The sequence below is a fragment of the Sus scrofa genome, chromosome 6, assembly GCF_054392235.1.
Source record: "Sus scrofa isolate SSC_HxYL_T2T_F1_AM1 chromosome 6, Sscrofa_HxYL_maternal_Yorkshire_Landrace_v2.0, whole genome shotgun sequence".
NCBI lineage: Eukaryota > Metazoa > Chordata > Mammalia > Artiodactyla > Suidae > Sus > Sus scrofa.
In genome coordinates, this window is record NC_139388.1 from 157,613,054 (window position 1) to 157,635,126 (window position 22,073).

The 22,073-nt window shown below is 44.0% G+C and overlaps 1 protein-coding gene across 44 annotated transcripts in view; it reads right to left on the bottom strand.

Annotated features, from left to right (window-relative positions):
• The window catches only part of FGGY (FGGY carbohydrate kinase domain containing), a 459,774-nt gene extending 438,167 nt beyond the window's left edge, over positions 1-21,607 (bottom strand). For 23 of the 44 annotated variants that reach the window (XM_084964952.1, XM_021097811.2, XM_084964946.1 and 20 more), the window contains exons 1-2: positions 21,537-21,607; positions 6,081-6,238 (exon numbers count right to left, since the gene is read on the bottom strand). The gene's annotated coding sequence lies outside the window, so the exon portion shown is untranslated. Of the gene's footprint in view, positions 1-5,261; positions 5,500-5,636; positions 5,724-6,080; positions 6,239-6,924; positions 7,059-21,536 lie in introns of all 44 variants that reach the window. The other 21 variants (XR_014808145.1, XR_014808144.1, XM_084964947.1 and 18 more) reach the window with 6 other exon arrangements.
• Positions 21,608-22,073: the final 466 nt, after the last annotated feature.

The following is a 22,073-nucleotide window of genomic DNA, read 5'->3' on the forward strand; positions in this document are numbered from 1 at the left end:
CACTTTGAAGGTAGAAATCAAAGAGATGCAGCTGACATGCTGGTGGCTACTGATTTCTTATTCATCCAACAAAGACTGAGTGCCATGGTGTGCTAAGAGGCTCTGAGCTAGGTGGTAGGTGAACAGAAAGATGTGGCTTCGGACATGGAGTTTCCGTTCCTGGAAGGGAGTCAGATGGTGAGCATTTGCAAACTGCATAATTATTTAAGCAAAGTCGTGATAGAGGGTTGCAGAACTGAGACTCTAGAGGCAATAGATATGCTTTATTCTCACAGAGTTTGAATCAAACCAACAACTGTGGCCATGGTACTAAAAACAAACCTCATCTACCCAGTCAACTATTCATTCAGAAAAACTACCTACTGAGCATTACTATGTGCCAGCAAGCACTGTAAAAAGTATAAACATCCCCTCTACTCCTCACTCTGACTCTACAAAGTCTTTTTTTTAATTCCAGTTTATTGAGCTATAATTGACACACAGCATGGAATACATCCGAGGTGTAGAGCATGAAGATTTGACTTACAAACATAAGAAATGATTATCACAGTAAGTATAGTGAACTTTTATATCTATTAGATATAAAAGTAAAGAAACAGAAATAAGAATTTTGTGTGATGAGAGCGCTTAGGATTAACTTGCTTAACAACTTTCATGTATAACATATGGCAGGGTTAAATATATTTACCATTTTGTACAACATTATACCCCTAGTACTTTTTTTTTTCTTTGTCTTTTATCTTTTTAGGGCCTCACCTGTGGCATATGGAGGTTCCCAGGCTAGAGGTCCAATCGGGACCAGCCTACGCTATAACCACAGCAATGCGGGATCCGAGCTGCTTCTGCACCCCACACTATAGCTCACAGCAATGCCGGATCCTTAACCCACTGAGTGAGGCCAGGGATCAAACCCGCATCCTCGTGGAAACTAGTTGGGTTCATTAACCACTGAGACACAATGGGACCTTCCCTAGAACTTCTTTATCTTGTAACTAGAAGTCTGTACCTTTAGAATACCTTCATCCAATTCCCCCTGGCCCCAGAGGTGAGTATATTTAAGTATCCATTTTACAGTGACAAAGATGAAACCCCAAGAGATACCTAACTTTTCTTAATGCCAGGTCCACAACCTTAAGAACAGGAAATACACATTATTACAATGATACACGTTATACTGATGGACAGACAGGTCTCTGAGAAGATAAGAGATTTAACCAGCACCACTCAAGAGCAGCCTGGACTCAGAGGGCACCACCCCGCCCCCCCATCTGTATGCTCCCAAGTCTCCCTCCTTCCCTTTCCTTCTCAACAGCCTTGAGTACAGGTTTGGAGAAGAGGCAGATAACCCGTGGTCGTGTCAGGAAGTGACTGAGAATTGGGAAGGAGCCTCAAGGGAGACAGGATCAGGAACGTGTCAGACAATCTGTTTTCTTTGCAGATCCCCTGTGAGTTACAAGGAGATCTCACCAGAGAACACTCAGGAATTCCGTGGCCTTCACTGCTGCCCTGAGTCCCTTTGGTCAGATTAGCCCCCATGATAGAGACATCTCACAGAGGCTTTCATTTTCCAGACTGGCCTTTTAAAGAATAAGAAAAAGCCCCCAAGACACCCAGGCAGGTGGGCATGCTACAAGTTCCTGGGTAGGTGGTTTCAGTGCCCAGCCAGAGTCTAATTGCCACCACAGCAGCACTTGGCGCTGTTCCATTCCAAAAGGCAATGTTTCCTGGGCAAAGTCACCCTAGGGGATCCTAAAACAAAGTCGGCCAGCAGATGTTCCATTACAGCTTCCTGGATGTCCACCCCAAAGTCAGCTTCACTAAGAGTGATGCCTTCTAGCTTAATCACAAGGGGTGCGTGTGTGTGTGTGTGTGTGTGTGTGCGTGCGTGCGTGCGTGCGCGCACGCCCCCCCCCCCCCCCTTGGTTCACAGGCTGGTGGAGAGGCAGCTGTAGTAAGAACATGTGCTACACTCGTCTGAACTTCGGAGAAGAACCTCAGGCTCCAGCCTAAGGCTTTCTTTTCTTCTCACCCACAGGACCAGCAGCACCAGTTTTCAAACCACGCATCCCCTCATGCTTTCAACAGGGATACCCTTTCTTTAAGCCCTAACTCGAAGAAAATTGAAATAAAACAGATCAAAGCAGAACTGCTCTGTTTGAAGCAAAGGTCATCCCTGCCTGGCTCTCTACTCTCCTGCCCAGCAGTCGCTGGGCGGGGTCCTTCCTCAGGACTCGAGATGGCTGAGAACCACTGGCTGAGGCCCTGGGCCCAGCATCCCAGCCCACCAGGAGCTGTGCTCTGCCTGCAGTTCCAATCACGCCTCCCAGAGCCCCACCCATTCTCGCACCAAGCTCCAGACATTCCGAAGCCCCCACAGGTTCCCAGGGGCTCTGCACTGCTACAGCACTGTCACCACTTCACACTTGCTCTTCCCTTACTTCCTCTCTTGGGTGCCGGCCGACCATGGACTTAACTTTAAGATCCAGCTCAACCATCACCGGTTCAGGGAGACTTCTTCTTGCATCTTTACATCCCTGGGTGCCATGTGAATACTGTGTCCCTTGCTGTCTTTAAAAACTTAGCACTCTGGGAGTTCCCACTGTTGTGCAGTAGGTTAAGAACCTGACTTCAGGGGCTCAGGACACTGCAGAGGCCCAAGTTAGATCCCCGGCCAGCACACAGTGGATTAAAGGATCTGGCATTGCCATAGCTTCAGCAGAAGTCTCAACTGCAGCTTGGATTCAGTCCCTGGCCTGGGAACTTCCACATGCTGGGAGTGCAGCCATTAAAAAAAAAAAAAAAAAAAAAAAGACCACCTCTGATTTTTTGGTTTTGTCTCTGTGTCTGTCTCCCTTACTGGTCTGAACTTGGAAAAAAAAAAAAAAAAAGGAACTGGCCAATTTCTGTATCCCCAGCTCCTACGGTGTCTGGTACATAATTGGTTTTCAATAGATTTTTGCTGAATGAACACCTAAATCAGTGACTTAACAGAAAACAAGGATGAACAGGTTCATGCTTTAACAGTTTGAATTCCTAAGTTTGTACTTATCTGCACTAGTGTTTCGCCTTGTTTCTAATTTCTGCACGCTTTACTCATCCAATTAACAAATATTTATTGGATGCTAACAATCACATTTTATTAATTCTAAGACACTCATTTTTTTCACTTAGCTTCTCTGAAATCAGTGAACCTTACAATCAATGGCATCTTACAATTAATTGGTAGCAGGTTTTCGTTGTAATATCGGAAATAATGAGGCCTTTTGCAATTAATGATGGATATTTGAAGAAATGTAGGACCAGTCACCCAGCTAAGAGCTGAGGATACAGTAAAGGACAAAACAGGACAGTGGCTTACATCTTCCTCGGTTTCTTTGCCTGCAGAGAGGCTAGCTGCTCTACTCCCCTACTGACCACACACAGGCTCTTGCTGTACTAGGATGCCCTCTCTTAGCTCCCCACAGTCTCCCTGGGAAGAGCCCAGGGTGCTGCCCCTCAACACTGATCCTGGCAAGCCAACATCTCTCATTCCTGGCTACAACTTTCCAAGATTATTCTAGACACTGCAAGGAGAACCGGGTGGCGGTGGGGGGGACATAGGGAATGAAGACTCTATACAAACATTCTGGCCCACACAGACCTGGCTGGCCATCATCCAGGCTTCTCTGGCCAGCTTCAGTGACAAGAGAGTCCCCCTGGGGGCTGACCCAGCCCCTCAGGCCTGGCTCCTTCAGTGTTGACTCTCTCGTGCCACCCACCACCCAGCCCACCTGATTTATTCCCAGTCAAACCCAAAGAGGCAGATTTCTACTCTGCAGCTGACCCAGGGCTTACTCCAGCTCTGGGTTGTGGACCCATCACTTGGCTAAACAGGAAAGAACCCACTCTTCAGAAGAACCCCACCCCCTCCCTGGATAGAAAGTAGAGCTTTGCCAGTAGACAGTTAACTCCACTGCTGCTGGACCACAGATGAATCCCTGGTGCCAGCACAGTTTCTGGCACAGAGCACGAACTCACCAAGTCTCTGGGACTCAGCGGATACCTTTATAACCTACCTTTAGGTAAATAATAAAAGGTACAAATTTGCTGTGTATCCAATGCTCCACTAACCACCTTGCTTACATTTCTAATCCACTTTTTATCCTGATACCAACCCTGGATGATAATTACCGTTACATCCCCATCTTACTGATGCAGAAAATGAGTTCTAGACGGGTAAAGCAACTCGCTCTAATGTCGTACAACTAGCGAGTCACAGAGGTGACAGCAATCTCATTCCCTCTGGTCCAGCATCCCTACCTGTCCTTAGAACGCTCTACTGCCTGTTACCCTCCATTTTATTAAACGCCTATTTGCCAAGGGCTCTGCTAGGTGTCCCTGCCTACTTTGGCTACAACTGGCTAACTCAGGACACCTGCCACCTGTAGAGACTGACCCACTCCTACCTAGGCTCCTACCTACTTCTCTCTGGCCCCCTACCCATTTCTAGACCATACGACCAAGACATCCATTGGGAAGAGAATCAGACCCAGGGGATCAGGGTGTTACATTCGCCCTGCACCGTTCACACACAGCTCCCAGTTCATGTTTCTGTAAGAAACAGATCCTAATTAAATAGTTCAGGTTCACCGTGTTTCCCATTACTATCGTTTTCAGCGATCGCTTTATGATTGTTTCCACACCTGGGCTCTGAAAGCAGGGAAGCAGAGAAGTTCAAACCCTCGGGCAGCTACCCTGAAACTTGACCCCGTGAGTTATAAAAACTCTGCCAGAGGATTTTCTGCAACTCAGATTCTTTGTCGATCCCTCTGTGCCCTTTGTTCCTGGGTCATGAGTCCTCGCTGCTGTGTCCTAGATGCCAAACTGTGTTCCAGTTCCTCTTGGCCTCAAAAAATAAAGTAACTGCAAAATGGAAAACATTATTCCTTTTTCTGTTTTTTTTTTAAAAAAAAGGATTAGGATCCTTGTGCATGTCTGGCGCTTTCATACATTTGTTCATCTCTTCTGACTGAAATTCAATCAAGCTGATAAACCTATCAGCATTTTATACCTCAGACGGATGGGGGAATTTACCCCAAGTGACACAAAGAGTAAACAAGAGCAGCACCTGGACTTGAACCCTGGCCTCTTAAGGCACGTTTAGGGCTCTTTCCACACACCAGCTTAAAAATGAAAACAGAATCCTTCAACCACTTCTTCAACAACAACAACAAAAGCAGCAACAATAGCATTTATTAAGCTATGCTCTGCCAGTCACCCACCTGATTCTGTAATTTTCACTTCGTCCTCGTGACAACCCTGTGAGGTAGGCACTATGAGCCCATTTTCCAGGTAAGGGGATTGAGGTTCTCCGCAATAAAGCTATTTAAGGCCACAGAGCACAAAATCAGAGAAGCTGGGGCTCCAGGCTAGGACAGTGGGGCTCCGGAGCCTGATTTATGAGTGGTGATGGTCAGAAGGTTGGTCCCAGCTCATTCATTTCAGGCGGAGATCAATTCTCTAAAAGGAAAAACAACTGATGGGGATCTGGGGAGGCAGGTCAGACCGAGAAAGAAGGACATGGACTGGGGAGGCCAAGAGAAAGAAAAGCTACAGAGAGAAATTCAAGCGGCCTGCACACATGTCCAGAGCCTTACCTAACTTCTCAGTCGACTGAAGGCTCCGAAGGGCAGGAACGGCCTCCCGGCCAAGTCCCCAGCACGGACTGGACTGGTTTTTAGCCCCTGTTCATGATCAAAAGACTGCTCTTGTGATAAATATTTACGTGGTTCATTAAATGATAGCCTGTCCAAATATTATTAGAAATGTGCCACAGGAAACCACAGGCTTCACGGCTGAGTCTTCAACAAATGTGCAAGCTGATCAGAGGAAGCGTGAGAAAAGGGAAGAGGGTCCCAGAGAGGCAGGTCTCTGCAAAACTATTCACGGGATCCTAAGGAGAGATCCTGCTGCAGAGACGGCGCTGAAAACCAATCTCCAGGGGCTGTTCTGCTATATTCTCCTCCTCTTTTCCTCGAAATGACCAAATAGCAATAACATTGTTTCCTAAGCCTATAACCCTCCCGAGTGAATGAGCTTACCTGCAGTCCTATTTCCGAAAGAGCCACTCCTCCAGGACTGTCGGGACAGCGTCTCGGGGATCTGGGAGGAAGCTCAATATCCTCTCTCTGCTTTGATCTCTGGCTTTGGCTGGGAACCCAGGTACACGCGTCCCACACAATTCATTTACTTAGTTATACTGCAGTCAGGGGGTTGGGAAGTTTGGGAAGAAAAAGATAAAAGCAATGAGTATGCTGGTCCACTTCAGTCTCCTTAACAACAAGAATTAAATACCACTTTAAACAACTCCCACATGTTGTAAGATGGAAAGAAAGTTTGGGAAGGGAAGGAAGGAGATAATCTGGCAATAACCTGGTTCTCCATTGGCTTTTCCAAAAAATACACATTGGAGGAAAAGTACAGGTACTTGACAGGTACTTCTCTTAAAGTTAAAGGCTGTCTCCTGAGGCTGCAGTCTCATAGTATTTGAACAATTAACCAAGATTACATAGCCAGAGTTGCCTGATGTATGGTAATGCTCGGTACACGGCAGCAATTATTAGGATTATTAATATGTGCCAACCCTCCCTTCCAATACCAAATCACCTGGGGACATCCTCAATTATTTAATAGGGTGCATTGTCTATACCTAGGTATTCTCACCATACCTAACAGCTCAAATTCCAGGAAACAAAGCAAATGGTAAATGTTTTCTCTGTGCCAAGATGCTAGGAATCAGAAGTTGAAAAATGCATAATTTCTGACTTTAAAGAGTTGACAATTTAACGTAAGAGTCTGAAATACATAATTTGATTTTAGAGGGCTCACAATTTAATGTAAGCAAAACCAAGTGGTGATCCTTCCAGTGATGCCATGTTTACGTACTTCAAGCTCAACCTCACGCTCATGGTGACATTGCATATGGCAGTAAAGCGGTCCCACCAGAATCCTAGCCATACTCTCAGGGCCAAGCATCTTATTCCAACTCCACCTTACTCCACTGAATACAGAGATGATAGCTGGTAAAAAAAAAAGGGGGGGGGCAGTAAGAGTTTATTATCCAACTACTGGACCAGAAACTGGTATTTTTTTCAGGATGTTTAAGATCTTTGTGCTTTGGACTGAGCCCATCTTTGTGCTTTGGACTGAGCCCATCTTTTGTGTGTCTTTTTTTGTCTTTTTAGGGCTGCACCCTCAGCATATGGAGGTTCCCAGGCTAGGGGTCTAATCAGAGCTGTAGCTGCCAGCCTACACCACAGCCACAGCAACACCAGATCTGAGCCGCGTCTGTGACCTACACAGCTCACGGCAATGCCAGATCCTTAACCCACTGAGTGAGGCCAGGGATTGAAGCGGCAACCTCATGGTTCCTGGTCGGATTCGTTTCTGCTATGCCACGATGGGAACTCCTGAACTGAGCCCATCTTTAAAGACAAATATGAGATGATTGGAGGAGAGGTATGGTTATGAAATCAGAAAGTAGAAAGGTTGTCTGTCCTTTTAAATTCAAAGTTGGAGTCCAACAAGCAGAAAAGAAAGGCAAAACTCCCCAAATCCTCATGCCAGCCTCACAATGTGGCAGCCACAAGGATCAAAACCAAGCTGGTCCTGGATGGTGGCCCAAACCCACCACTCTCCAAAAGCCAGGCAATGGCACGACAGCTGACACAAAGAAAACAAAAAACCCAACCATGTTGAGGCCAAATGCATGGTATAGATCCTAAGGAAATCATGGCTGGAAAATCTGACGCATCAAATGACATCCCCAAACTCCACAAACAAACAGCGCCTGGCAGCAGATTAAACTCTGCATCTCCCATGTCCTCTTCTAGAGAACCTCACTCACTCTCCCTTCTCCTCAGCCCTTGGGATCCAAGAAAGCAGCTCCTTGTTAAAATGCCTCCCAAGCGCTTTAGAATGCCCTACCAAGCTATTCTCTTTGCAGAGAAAGGGAGAGGGGAACCCACATTTATGACACGAATCCTTCTCCCCTGTACAGGGGAGGACACTGAAAATCCAGAGAGGAGCAACATCCAGTGCGTGATCACAAAGCCCGTAGCAGAGGGAGGCTATATTCCAATTGAGCTTTGTCTAAGCTGGAGCAGGACTCTTACCCACCCCTGAAATGACTTGGCGTCCCCCCCAAGTTGTTCTCATCCTGGATATACTCCAAACACAATTCCAGTGTGTTCTCTCCTATGAAAACTTCTCACTCAACCATGAGAAAGGCCTCCTCCATGTTCTGATTAATGAAGACCACCTAGGTCACTGTAAATGCTACTGTGAGAAACACTAGATATTAACTAAGGATGTCTGGTCTCCTACTTTCCTTCCACCTAGAGAGGCAGAGCCTGTGTAATGCAGCAGTAGGGGAATCACTGAGTTAGGAGGAAGGAGGGAAAGATCAATGCATAAAATAGTCAAATACCTTTTAACATAAAAAGGCTCTAGAAGTTTCCATCATGGCTCAGTGGAAATGAATCTAACTAGCATCCATGAGGATGCAGGTTTGATCCCCGGCCTCACTAAGTGAATTAAGGATCTGGGTGTTGCCTTAAGCTGTGGTGTAGGTCAAAGATGAGGCTTGGATCTGGCTTTGCTGTGGCTATGACGTAGGCCAGTGGCTATAGCTCCTATTCGACCCCTAGCCTGGATGCCATGGGTGTGTGTGCAGGGGATGTCTCTAAAACTCTCTGTCCCTGGCGACTTCTAGAAGCACTATCAGCAAGCCTCTCTTCTGGGTAAAGAAGTTCACTCCTTCCCAGAATAATCTTCCTCCTTGACTCTGAGCCCCACTTCCACAGGCACAGGTGTAGAGGGGAGAAGAAGGATGAAGTTTATCACAAACCCAGTTCACACTCTGAGTTCACTAAAAGTCAAAGCTTGAAACTCATGGCCTCTTAATTTCATGCTAGGACCCTGGAAGCAGAGAAATGGCAGAACAGGTGCAGAGAGAGCCAGGGCTGGTGTCCTGATTCTAAACACAAAGTTATAACAATTTAATGCCAACATGTCAGCTACAAAGCTATGGACTTAGCAGGGGAAAAGACAAGCAAACTTAGCGATGTATTATTAAGTGGACTCTTCTTTATAAGAATTCCTGACCTCTTTCAGAGTTGTGAGCAATTTAAATATATACGTATTTCTTCCCCGTCACTTGTGGGGTTTTTTGGCTTTTTTTTTCTTTTTTTTTTTTTTTCCTCTTTAGAGCCATATCCATGGCATATGGAGGTTCCCAGGCTAAGAGGTAGAATCATCGGAGCTACAGCTGCTGGCCTACACCATAGCTCACGGCAATGCTGGAACCCCCAACCCACTGAGCAAAGCCAGGTGTTGAACCCATATCCTCGTGAATCCTAGTCTGGTTCGTTAACCACTGAGCCACAAAGGGAACTTCCCCCTCTGTCACTTTCTTCTCCAACAGTCTGCTGTTGATTTGTGGACATAATTAACTATAAAGTGATTTCCTACAGCACTGATCAGACCTTCAAAGCAATGTTGTTATCATTAGTACATTGGCCAAAATCCATGGCTTTTCCCAGAAAGTCACTCAGATTAAAACAACAGAAGAACCCACCAACCTTAATGACTGCTGTCAGATGTCAACAAATTCAGGAAGGGCTGAGGGCAGTATCAGGTAGAACAACAAAATCCACCCCCTGCACCAGCTTGCAAAACCCTTCCTCAAAGACAAAGCGCAGCCAGAGGTTGGCTAAGGTCTCTGGCCTATTCCTGTGTTTACCTGTTTATGAAGAATGGCCAAGTGGCTTCGAGGCTCCAAAGTGAAAGGCCTAATGAATGAGTTATTAGACGATTAAACATTAGACTGGACCGTGTGCCCTTCCAGAAGCATGTCCTATTAAAATTACCAAGACCACAGTGCAAGTTCCAACACCATCGATGCTGCTTCTGCTCAAAGTAAAGCCCAAGTTCCTCACTGGGCCCACGAGGACCTGGAAGCTCTGGCTCCTGCCTGGACCTCTAACCTTACCCCCTACCTCTCCCCGATCAAATCCCCTAATACCCCAACCTTGCAAAGCTACTAGCAACCCCTCAAATGAAGGTTTGGCACCTTTGTTCATACTGTCCTCCCCTCCTGTAACGCAAAAAATACAAACTTGCACTCCATAGAAAAAGATATACAATGCATACATGTGAACCATTAGCCTCACAAATAATGGAGGGAAATGCAAATCAAAACATTAGATACACTCTTATACCTTAAAAAATGGGCAAAAATTGAAAATGTTCATTTTCGGCAAGAGTTTGGAGGAAACGGGAAGTTTGATATGCTTTTAGAGGGAGAATGATTGGTTCAACATCCTTCAGAACAATTTGGCAACATTTGCCTTTTACTCAAGAGTTGAACTTCTAAGAATTTATCTTCTAAGAATTTGCAGATTGGCTCACCTAAAAGATATACATAAAAATGTCTACTTTAACTTTTTTTGTAAAAGCAAGAGCATATTCATAAGAACCTGGAAACAAATCAAATGTTTATTAGCAGGGGACTTGCTAAAATTGGTACAGAAGCAGCAGTTAAAAGCAATGAGAAGGAGCTAAAGCAAAATGCTAATTATGTGTTATCAAGTAAAAGAGCGAGTTCTTAGACAGAATGGCAGCATTTATATTAATTTTGTAAAGAGGAAAGGGCATCACTGGTTCTCAAACTGTGGTCTCCAGAAGAGCAGCATTAGGCATCACCAGGGAACATGTCAGAAATACAAAGTCTCAGGCTCCAGCCCAGATCTACTGATTCAGAAACTCTGGAGGGCTTGGCTTGCAGCCTGTACCACCACAAACCCTCCAGGCTACCCTGATGGATGCTAAGGTTTAAGAACCAGTGTACCATATGAAGACCTAACACACAAAACTTCAGGAAGGATATGCAAAAGCCTGCTTACTGCAGTAACATCTAGGGAAAAGACAGGCAGTGGAAGCTTGAAGGGCAATTTTTTTTTTTTTTTTTTTTTTTTTTTTGTCTTTTTGCTATTTCTTGGGCCGCTCCTGCGGCATATGGAGGTTCCCAGGCTAGGGGTCTAATCGGAGCTGTGGCCACCAGCCTACGCCAGAGCCACAGCAACGCGGGATCCGAGCCGAGTCTGCAACCTACACCACAGCTCACGGCAACGCCGGATCGTAACCCACTGAGCAACGGCAGGGATCGAACCCGCAACCTCATGGTTCCTAGTCGGATTCGTTAACCACTGCGCCATGACGGGAACTCCTGAAGGGCAATTTTTAACATCCCTTCTCAATGCTGTTTGAAATTTTGCAAGAAGTAGCTATGACGGTAATGATAAGAAAGATCTTCCTCATACTGAGCTGTCTGCTTTATACGACTTCCACCTTCTAGTCCTCATTTTTACCCCACAGGATCACCCAAACCACCTAATCTCTTTTAGGTGAGCTATCTCTTAGATGTTTTGAGATGATTCTCACATCCTCCTACTGGGTTTTCTTTCCTCTCTGCTATCTACCTCTAGTTCCTATAACTGCTCCTCCTTGCCATAGCTTTTCCCAAAATAAAAACAGAGTATAGGGGAGAAGGGGCACTCGGTACAACTAGCAAGAAGGTTCTTCAGACACCCACATTTCCACATGACACTGTGTGGAGATGAGGGAAGCTGGGCTGAGCTCACACATATGGTGAGCACACAGTAGGTCTTCTCTATCCTCCCCGAGGACCCCCAGATGCATCACATGCTGGAACAAATCAGTGGTCCATCCAGCCCCAAACCCAGTCTCTGACACTAAACATCAGAATAATGTATTCCGGATAAAAAAAGAAAGGGAGCGGAGGTGTCTCCACAAGCACCTTTGAAGGTGGGCTTTGAGGTAGCCCTTTTCAAAGACCCTACTCTTCCCTTAGTAAGTCCCTAGACATTAGTGTTACCTGTGTTCTACCAATACATATCTTCACATGAATCCCAGTGTTTCTCAAACTCACTTATATTCTGGGTCAACCCGCATCTTGGATCTACAGATTTCTCATGAGCATCTCCTCCCTTCCAGGCCGGGTACCAGTGTCTCAGAAGATGCCCTTGCTGTTCCTCCCAACAACTTTGGAGGATCCACAACTCAGAGATGGGGTAACCAAGTTTCTGTGCATTTTTTTCACTTGCCCAATGTCATAGACTCAGCAAAACAAACAACCAAAAAAACCAGAGGGACTCCCATGTTCTTTCCACTATGTCACAGGATGATTCAAAACAGCCTAACAATAGCCACTTTCTAACATCAAAGGTGGCCACATAATTCCACAATCCCGGAATCTGGTAAACTACTCTGAGTTTGGTGTATCTAAGTCATGACTGATTTTATAATCTGTCTTCTCAACTTTCGTCCGCCATAGTCAATCAATAGCTGAATCCTTTCTTTCTCGGAAGTTCCCAGGCTAGGGGTTGAATCAGAGCCAGAACCGCCAGCCTACACCTCAGCCACAGCAATGCCAGATCCAAGTTGCATCTGTGACCTACACTGCAGCTTGGAGCAACACTGAATCCTTAACCCACTGAATGAGGCCAGGGATCAAACCTGCATTCTCATGGATACTAGTTGGGTTCTTAACTTGCAGATACACAAAGGGAACTCTCAGGCTGAGTCCTACCTTAATCTCTCCATCCAATGGCCAGCTGAGTGAAACTCAAGGAACTCAGCTCTCGGTCTGGTCTGCAACAGATTTCAGCGTAATTTAGTCCCAAATCCAGATTGGCCACAGGACTGGCATCATACACATTCAGCCTGAAGAATTTTTACTTTATTTTCCCACACTCCCTAAACCCACCACTCACATACAACACTGTATATAAACCTGCTACGTGAACTCTGCTTCGTTTTGTCATCTGTGTTAATAAGAACTTCTTTCATCATTTCAGATGATAAAGGGGTTACAGGATCTCCAGGAAAAAGTATGCCTAGCTTAGAAAAGAATCTCATCATTTTCCCTCACATTTCAAACCTAATTCTCCCCCAACATACTTCTCTTCTTGCTCTCGAGGGGCACCACCAAACCCCCTGACACTGTAGCCAGGAAATCAATGACTCCTTTTGCAGGTTATTCCCCGGTTACCCCTGCCCCCCCCCACCACCACCACACGCTCAGTCTTTTTCTGCCCGCCCTGTGCCCTGGGATTATAATCTGACCTCTAAGGCTCTCTAACCCTCTGTCATCTAGTTGGGTTTGCACTAGAGAGATGGAGAGCACTAGAAGCCTTAAAAGAAGAAAGAAAGTAAGGTCAAGGCTCACTTCCTCTGGAGGCGCGTTGGATTAGCTGCATCTCTTGAACTAAGATAATGGATTCTGTCAAGGCAGGCTTTTCTGTGGAATTTATCCTTCTGAGTTCTGGAAACAATTTCTCTCCTTGCCTCTTAAGTAGAGGGATACAACAACCATACTACTATTAGCCACAGGGATTCACGCTGCCTGTATCTTTCTAAAGAGTCCCTTTAAAATTACACTTGGAGTTCCCATCATGGTACGGCGGAAACGAATCCCACTGGGAACCATGAGGTTGCAGGTTCGATCCCTGGCCTCGCTCAGTGGGTTAAGGATCCGGCGTTGCAATAGGCTGTGGTGTAGGTCGCAAACACAACTCAGATCCTGCGTTGCTGTGGCTGTGGCGTAGGCCGGTAGCTGTAGCTCTGATTCAGCCTCTGGCCTGGGAACTTCCATAAGCCATGAGTATGACCATAAAAAGCAAATAAATAAATAAATAAATAAAACTAAATTTATACTAATTTGAGGATGGCTTATAATCCTTTCCAATATACTTCCTTCACTATGCCTCTTAAGGAGTAAAAGAGGCTGGGCATCTTGAAATCCCTTCCTCACAACCCCAGATAGTCCCATTTACAATTTTCTTCAATAATTCCAGCTGAAAAACCCTACTTTTAGCCAAGATGGAGTTACAGGCATGATATTTACCCTCCCACTTAAAAAAAAGACTAAAATAATGAACAAAATACAGGAAACAAAGTTTCTCCAGACACTGGACATCAGAATTTGGCAACAAAATACACAAAGAGATGGGGAAAAAATTAGGTATCCTGAAATTGCTCAAGCTGACTGCCTGGGACCAGGGCACAGGAAGGGGCAATCCACACCAAGTCCTGCAATTCCCCAAGCTGAGGAGACAGAGCTTGGAGTCTATGGAAAACAAAGAGGCTAGAATTCTTGGGGCAAAGTGCAAGACAAGAGAGAGTTGCACAGAAAGAGAATTCCAGAGAACTGCAACAGGTACTTCTCAATTATTCAGTAGAGTAATAATCACTGTATGCATGTGAGGAAACTATCTGAGCCAGAAGCATTCAAAAGGATTGCAGTGAACAATCAATGGACTTCATACAGGCCATGAATAGTGCCTATTCACACTAGGCAGTGGAAAAAAAGCTCCTAATTAACAGGGCATTGGGTAGAGTATGCAGAAGAATTTTACCTCAGCAGTGCCAAAGAATTAGCCCTGGTTCTGCTCAACAAAGATTTTTTGCAAAGGGCAAAAGAATCAAACTGTTTCCAAATAACTTACAGATGCCCCCAAACAAAACTCAAGTATATTTATAGAACACAAAAATATCCAGCATTGAATAAGGTAATATACATAATGTCGGATAGTCAATCAAAAATTACCAGGCATGGAAAAAAGTAGGAAAATACCTAAAATGAGAAATATCAAGACACTGACCTAGCATTGACGCATTTGATAGAATCACAAGGACATTAAAAGAGCTGTTATTTCTGAAGTTCATATGTTTAAAAAGGAAACAATGAACTTAAAAGTTCAGACATGAAAGATTTAAAAAAAGACTCATTGTGAAATTCTAGAAATGAAAACTAAAATGTCTGAGATGAAAAACTGACCATATGAGATTAGAAAATGAAGAAAGATCAGTGACCTTCAAGATACAATAATTTAAAACTTTCTAAACTATAACAAAGAAGGGATCAGGAGAAATATTTGAGACAAAATGGCTGTAAATTTTCCTGATTTGTCAAAAACTGTAAAATCCACATATTCAAGAATATCAGTGAATCCCAAGCACAAGAAATATAAAGAAAACTAAACCAAGAAATATCATCATCAAATTATTCAAAATCAATGATAAAGAGAAAACCTTAAAAGCAGTCAGGGTAGGAGATGCAGATTACGCACAAAAGAATAAACATGGGAATGACAACAGATTTCTTACCAGAAATAGTACAAGCTAAGAAACAGTAGAGCAAGATCTTTGAATGACTAAATGAAAAAAACATTATATCTAGAATTCTTCATCCCGTGAAAAAAAATCTTTCAAAACTGAAGGTGAAATAAAGACTTCTTCAGACCTACCAAACATGAAAAAATTAATCACCAGCAGAACTGTACCACAAGAAGTAGGGGGGAAATGACACTGCATGGAAACCTGGATCCATAAAAATGGAAAGAAAAGCATAAAGGTAACTATGTAGGTACATATACAGATTTCTAAATTTTTTTTTTTTTTATCTTTTTAGGGCCGTACCTGCTGCATATGGAAGTTCCCAGGCTAGGGGTTGAATTGGAGCTATAGCTGCTGGCCTGGGCCAAAGCCACAGCAATGCCAGATCCAAGCTGTGTCTACAACCTACACCACAGCTCACGGCAATGCTGGATCTTTAACCCAATGAGTGAGGCCTGGGATGGAACCCACATCTTTATGGATCCTAGTCAGGTTCATTAATTGCTGAGCCCTTAAAGGAATTCCCTAATAAGTTTCTAAATGTCTTAAAAAGTCATTGACTGCTTAAAACTAAAATAATAGTTATGTATCACGGGGTTTAAATATACGTAAAAGTAAAATGTACAACATAAAATAGCAGTAGCACAAAGGCTAGGAGGCAAGAATCAAAAAAAAATATTATGTGGTTTTATATATTAAGTGGTATATCACACAAAAGTTGAATCTGATAAATTAAAAATATGTACTATAAACCTTAAAGCAACCACTAAAGTAGTATGTGAAAAAAGGTTATACCTAATTAGCCAATAAAAAAGGAAAAAATAATTTAAAAAAACTAATCCAAAAGAAGGCAGAAAAAGAGAGAAAAGAGAACAAAAAAACCACATGGAACAAATAGAAAAGAAAAAAAAGCATAAGATGGCATGTTTAAAGCAAACCATATGCATTACATTATGTATAGTCTAAACACCCTAATTAAAAGGCAGAGATTGTCAGGTCTTGCTTTGTTACTCAGTCTAACTATATGCTGCATACTTATAAGCAGCCCACTTTAAATAAAAGGAGACAAATAGGTTAAAAAGTAAAAGAAGAACAAAGAAATACCATAAAACAGCAATCAAAAGAAAGCTGGAGTTCACTACATTGGTATAACACTAAGTAGATTTGAGGGCAAAAATACTGCCAGGAATAATGATTAAGTACATATTAAAGCAAAGAGTATTATCAGAAATTATAAAATAATGAAAGACATGATTCACCAAGATGACCTAAAAATCTTAAATATTAAAGCACCTACTAAAAAGCATCAGAATACATAAAGCAAAATATGATAGAAAGGCAAGGAGAAATGCATATGTCTATAGTTATGATAGATTTAAATGTAATTCTTAATAATTGATAGAATGGGTAAGCAGAAAATTGGCAAGTATGTAATATATAATAGTAGTCAATAAAGCTAACTACTTGACATGTAAAAAGTACTCTACCTAACAAGGGCAGAATACACGTTTTTTTTTTTTTTAAGTAACACATAGAACATTTACCAAGACAGACCACATTCTAGGTCATTAAAACAAGCCTCAAAAAGTTAAAAGGAGTCAAGTCATACAAAGTACTTTCTGTGGCTACAAAAGACTTAACACAAAATGCATCCTGGATTTAATGCAGAACGAAAAACAATAAAGCTTCTTTAAAAAAAAAAATAGGGAGTTCCCATCGTGGCGCAGTGGTTAACGAATCCGACTAGGAACCATGAGGTTGAGGGTTCAGTCCCTGCCCTTGCTCAGTGGGTTAACGATCTGGCGTTGCCGTGAGCTGTGGTGTAGGTTGCAGACGCGAGCGGCTCGGATCCCGAGTTGCTGTGGCTCTGGCGTAGGCCGGTGGCTATAGCTCCGATTAGACCCCTAACCTGGGAACCTCCATAAGCCTTGGGAGCGGCCCAAAGAAATAGCAAAAAGACAAAAAAAAAAAAAGAAAATATTTGAGACCTCATGCTAGGCATGATTTCTTAGATACCAAAACCATGATCCATAAACAAATCAAATTATAAAATAGACATCATCAAAATCACAAACTGATAAATTGTGCCATCAAAATTAAGAACTCTGCTTTTCTTTCTTTTCTTTTTTTTTTTTTTTTTTGTCCATTTAGGGACATAGGGAGGTTCCCAGGCTAAGGGTCTAATCCGAGCTATTGTTGCCGGCCAGAGCCACAGCAATGCCAGATCTGACCCATGTCTGCGACCTACACCACAGCTCACGGCAACGCCAGATCCTTAACCCACTGAGCAAGACCAGGGATCGAATCTGCAACCTCATGGTTCCTAGTCGGATTCATTTCCACTGCGCCACGACGGGAACTCCAGAACTCTGCTTTTCGAGAGACACTTTAAGAAAATTTTAAAATGAGCCACAAAATGAGGGAAAATATTTGCAAATCACAGCTATAATAAAGAACTCGTAATGAGAATATATACAAAAGCCTCTCAAAAGTCAATAAGGAAACAAACAGCCCATTTTTTTAAATGGACAAAAGATTTAATATACACTGCACCCCAGAAGATGTTATATGCAAATAAGCACAGGATAAGAAGCTTGAAATTTCTAACCATTAGGAAGCGCACATTAAAACTCCATGAGAGGATGCCATATTAGAATGGCTAAAATTAAAGAGTGACCACACCAGTGGGAGCAACTAGAATCACACAAGTACAGTTTACTGTTTCTTGAAATGTTAAATATACACCTACCATGTGAACTAGCCATTCTACCTCTAAATATTTAACCGAGAGAAATGAAGGCTTATGTCCCTACAAAGACGTTTATGCGAATATTCTTATCTGCTTTATTTGTAGTAGCCAAAAAAAACCCAGCAAATAATCCAAATGTCCAGCAATAGTTACTAGATAAACTAAACTAAAATAGATAAAAATCCTACGTATGCACACACAACATGGATAAATCTCAAGAGCATTATGCTAAGGAAAAGCCACCGCACATAAGAAATACATATTATATTACCCCCAGATAAAAATTCTTAAAAGGGCTAAATAATCTATCGTGACAGGAAGCAGCACACTGGTTCTTGGAGTAGGGGATTACTACAGCCTGGGGATTAGAAAGGGGCACAAGAAATCTTTTGGTGTTTTAGAAATGTTCTTATGTGATGGTGGTTTCATGGATAAATGCATGCCAAAACTTCTCAAATTAGACAATTTAAATACATACAGTTTACTGTACATCAAGTATATTTCAATATAGCTGGTGAAAAATATCCCAGTTGGGAATGCCCTTTTTCCCCCATGCTACCTTGATTGCTATATCCTTTCTTCATCCCCTACATTCAATCAGTAATTAATTCCTAACCATTCTATCCTCCTACTCTCTCTCTTCTGGTCCCATAACCACTACCCAAACCCATCTCTCACCTTCATTATAACAGTCTCTTCTCCATTTTTTCCCCACTCTAGCTCCACCCTGTAGCCAGAATTAATGTTTTAAAACATCAATCTGAAGGAGTTCCCTGGTGGCCCACTGACTTAAAGGTCCGGCATTGTCACTGCTGTGACTCAGGTCACCACTGGGGTGTGTGTTCGATCCCTGGCCCTAGAACTTTTGCATGCCTCAGGCACAGCCAAAAGAATAAAAAATAACAAACAAGTAAAACATCAATCTGAGCATGTCCAATAGTTCCTGCTTGCCCTGGAGACATATTCATAGTCCTTTAACCTGACTCACCTGACCCTCCCTGATCTGGCCTTTTTACTCTCCCCAACCTCTTTTCCGGTGATTTCTCACCTCACCCTTTCCTGTCCACCTACACTAATCAACGATTCGCCAGGCTTGTAGAGCTTTGCACATACTGTTCTAAGGCAGAAAAAGGAGCACAAGAAATCTCTGGGGGTTTTAGAAATGTTCCTTATGTTAATTTGTGCCCCTTCCCTTTGTCCTTCTCTGGCCCAGTCATAAGGGTCATACCACTTGTGTATTATCTCCTCTGAGAAGTTTTCCCTAAAACCCCATATTGGGCCATTTGGATTTCTCTCAACTCCTGAGAATCTTCTGCATACCTTGCACTAATCTCACTATCACATAATCTCCTTCAAAGGACTAGATAGAAGCAGACTGGATAAAAGCTCAAAAGCAAAGACCAAGTCTTATTTACTCTGTTTTCCCAGAGCCTACCACAGGGCCAGGCCCAGAACAATCTCCAAACAGAACAAATGAACAAACACAATAGCTAGTGTTTCAGTAACCTTTTTTTTTTTTTTTTTTTAAATAAAGAGGCAGCACCTGAGGCATATGGAAGTTCCCAGGCTAGGAGCCAAATTGGAGCTGTAGCTGCTGGCCTACACCACAGTCACAGCAATGCAGGATCCAAACCATGTCTGCAACCTACACCACAGCTCACTGCAATGCCAGATACTTAACCCACTGAGCAAGGCCAGGGATCAAACCCAAGTCCTACGGATACTAGCGGGGTTGGGTTCATCACCACTGAGCCACAACAGGAACTCCCTCAATGACTTTCTCTTACACCACCTGTGTTGACTCTAAATTCCACCTTATAAAAACATGGGCAGGTGAGAAGCTGAATGATCTCTGCAGAACATTCTCTTTTTTTGTCTGTTTGTCTTTTTAAGGCCACACTCACGGCATACGGAAGTTCCCAGGGTAGGGGTCTAATCAGAGCTACAGCTGCCAGCCTACGCCAGAGCCATAGCAATACCAGATGCGAGCCAAGTCTGCAAAGCCAGATCCTTAACCCACTGAGAGAGGCCAGAGTTCGAACCCACGACCTCATGGTTCCTAGTCGGATTGGTTTCTGCTGCGCTACTATGGGAACTCCCTGATCTCTGTAGAACATTCTGGTAAAATAATTATTTCAAATCCTTTTGGTTGGGGCTGGGGGTGGGGGGCACGGCGATGGTCCCACTCTGACTGGGAGTTTAAGGGTAAGATTCATTACCTCAAATTGTTTTCAAAACCATCTGGTAATTGACTGTGATTTGAACTAAGTGAAAGGTTAGGGAAAGGGAACCAGATTCCAGGAAAAGACAAGGCCCACAGAAAAAATTAACACAGCTTGGAAAAAGGCCCAGTCTCCTCCCAGTAAACTTCTCAGTTTCATCCAGAAAGACACAGATCTCCACTCTCTGGGTTATTCCCTTCTCCCAAAACTTCCAAATCCATCAGGGAGGCTCCCAATCTCCCTCCCCCTCAAAATCAATCTCCAGGCCCTCTCAGCCTCTCTGGTTCCTTAATCATCCTTAACAAGAGTTCGCTGGGCCTCCTCAGCTGGCCCCTCCAAGAGCCAGGCCTGTGGCCACTAGGTCAAAAGCCAAGCACAGGGCCTAATTAACAGGAGACTCCCAGAAGACCAGGAGGCAGTCAGCAGGCTGGAAGACCCAGCTGGCAACTTACAAAGCACAATTTCAGGATAGAAGGTGGATCACAGCAAAGAAGAGAAAAGCAAGCAAAACAAAACAAAGCAAAACTACCGTCTAACAGCCAGGAACTAAGAGAAAGCTTGCCTTCTTTCTTATGGATTCAAAAGCATAATCACTTCCTTCTGATATCACTTTAAAAATTAACCTAAGGATGACTGCTTTCCCAGATCTTGAAAATGACTTGACTCTTTACAAACGAAATTAGTTACAACATGAGAAGTGCTTTAGTGGAAAATAGCCAATGATTAGGGAAATGCCCCATTTTGCATGTTGTTCATCCTTAAAAAAAAAAAGGAAATTAATAAAAATGGAAAGATACCTCTAGGCCTTTCCTATGCAGTTTAACTATAGACAAAGAGCATTACACCATCTAAATTAAACTGCACCTCAAACATAATCACAAGCAGCACTAGCCTTAAAAGGCTTTAGGTGGCCAGCCTGGGATTAAAAGGCTCAAAAATGCCTAGGGAAACATTCTAAAATAAGATGTGGGGGGTGGGGAGAGGTGTGATAAAGATAGGAAATTAACCTAGTTAACTGGACAGTGAGGGCAAAGGACCCCAGGTTTCAGAAAGCTCCTAGGCAGTGTTGAGGGTGCAGTCAAGGCTGACCCTTCTCTTGAGTGGCCTGACGCCTCACCAAGGAGTGGACACTGGGGACTCAACAAGAGCCAAAGCACGACCAGCACTAAGACTTAAGCGGCCAGAGGAGGAAGAGGAGGCGCCGGCTGCGGGAAAAGGGAGGGAGGCTTCGGCCCAGCGCTCTCAGGCTAGAGAACCGGCTCGCTGTGAGCCTGAGCAACCGCTAAAGCCCCTGATGCACACGTGGGACCGAGAGGAGGATCACTTACTTGTCCAATCTGAAATTACATTTTTAGTTAACAGGGCTCTGCAGCTTACCGCACCGAGCCGCACCGCGCCTGGGCTGGGCGGTCCGGGAGGCGGCTGTGGCCCCTCCCCCTGCCCCGCCCCCTAAGGCCGCGGCCCCTGTAAAGCGCGCCCCGATTGGCTCTTTGAACCAGGCCCCGGATTGGTCGGTGCCTGCCCGCCGTCGCCTCGTGCTGTGCTGCGTCGGCTGGGAGCTAGGTCCGCAGCCTCCGCCCGGATCTTCCCGCTTTCCCGGATTTTCAAAGGCCCAAAGTGGCCGCTGCCCTCTCAGTGTCCTGCTCTGGGGGCTCTTCTCCAAGAACTCGCCCACGCAAACTCTCAGCAGCCTCTGGTGGGTGTGTGTGTCCAATGTGTATCATGTTAACTTCTCAACCATATACTGAGTACCCGAACTCTTGCAGACAGGTGTTAAAATAATTAATAATATTTATTGAATGCTTACTTTGTGCCAGGTCTTGCTCCTGATACTTCACGTGAATTTATTCATCTAGTTTTGTGAC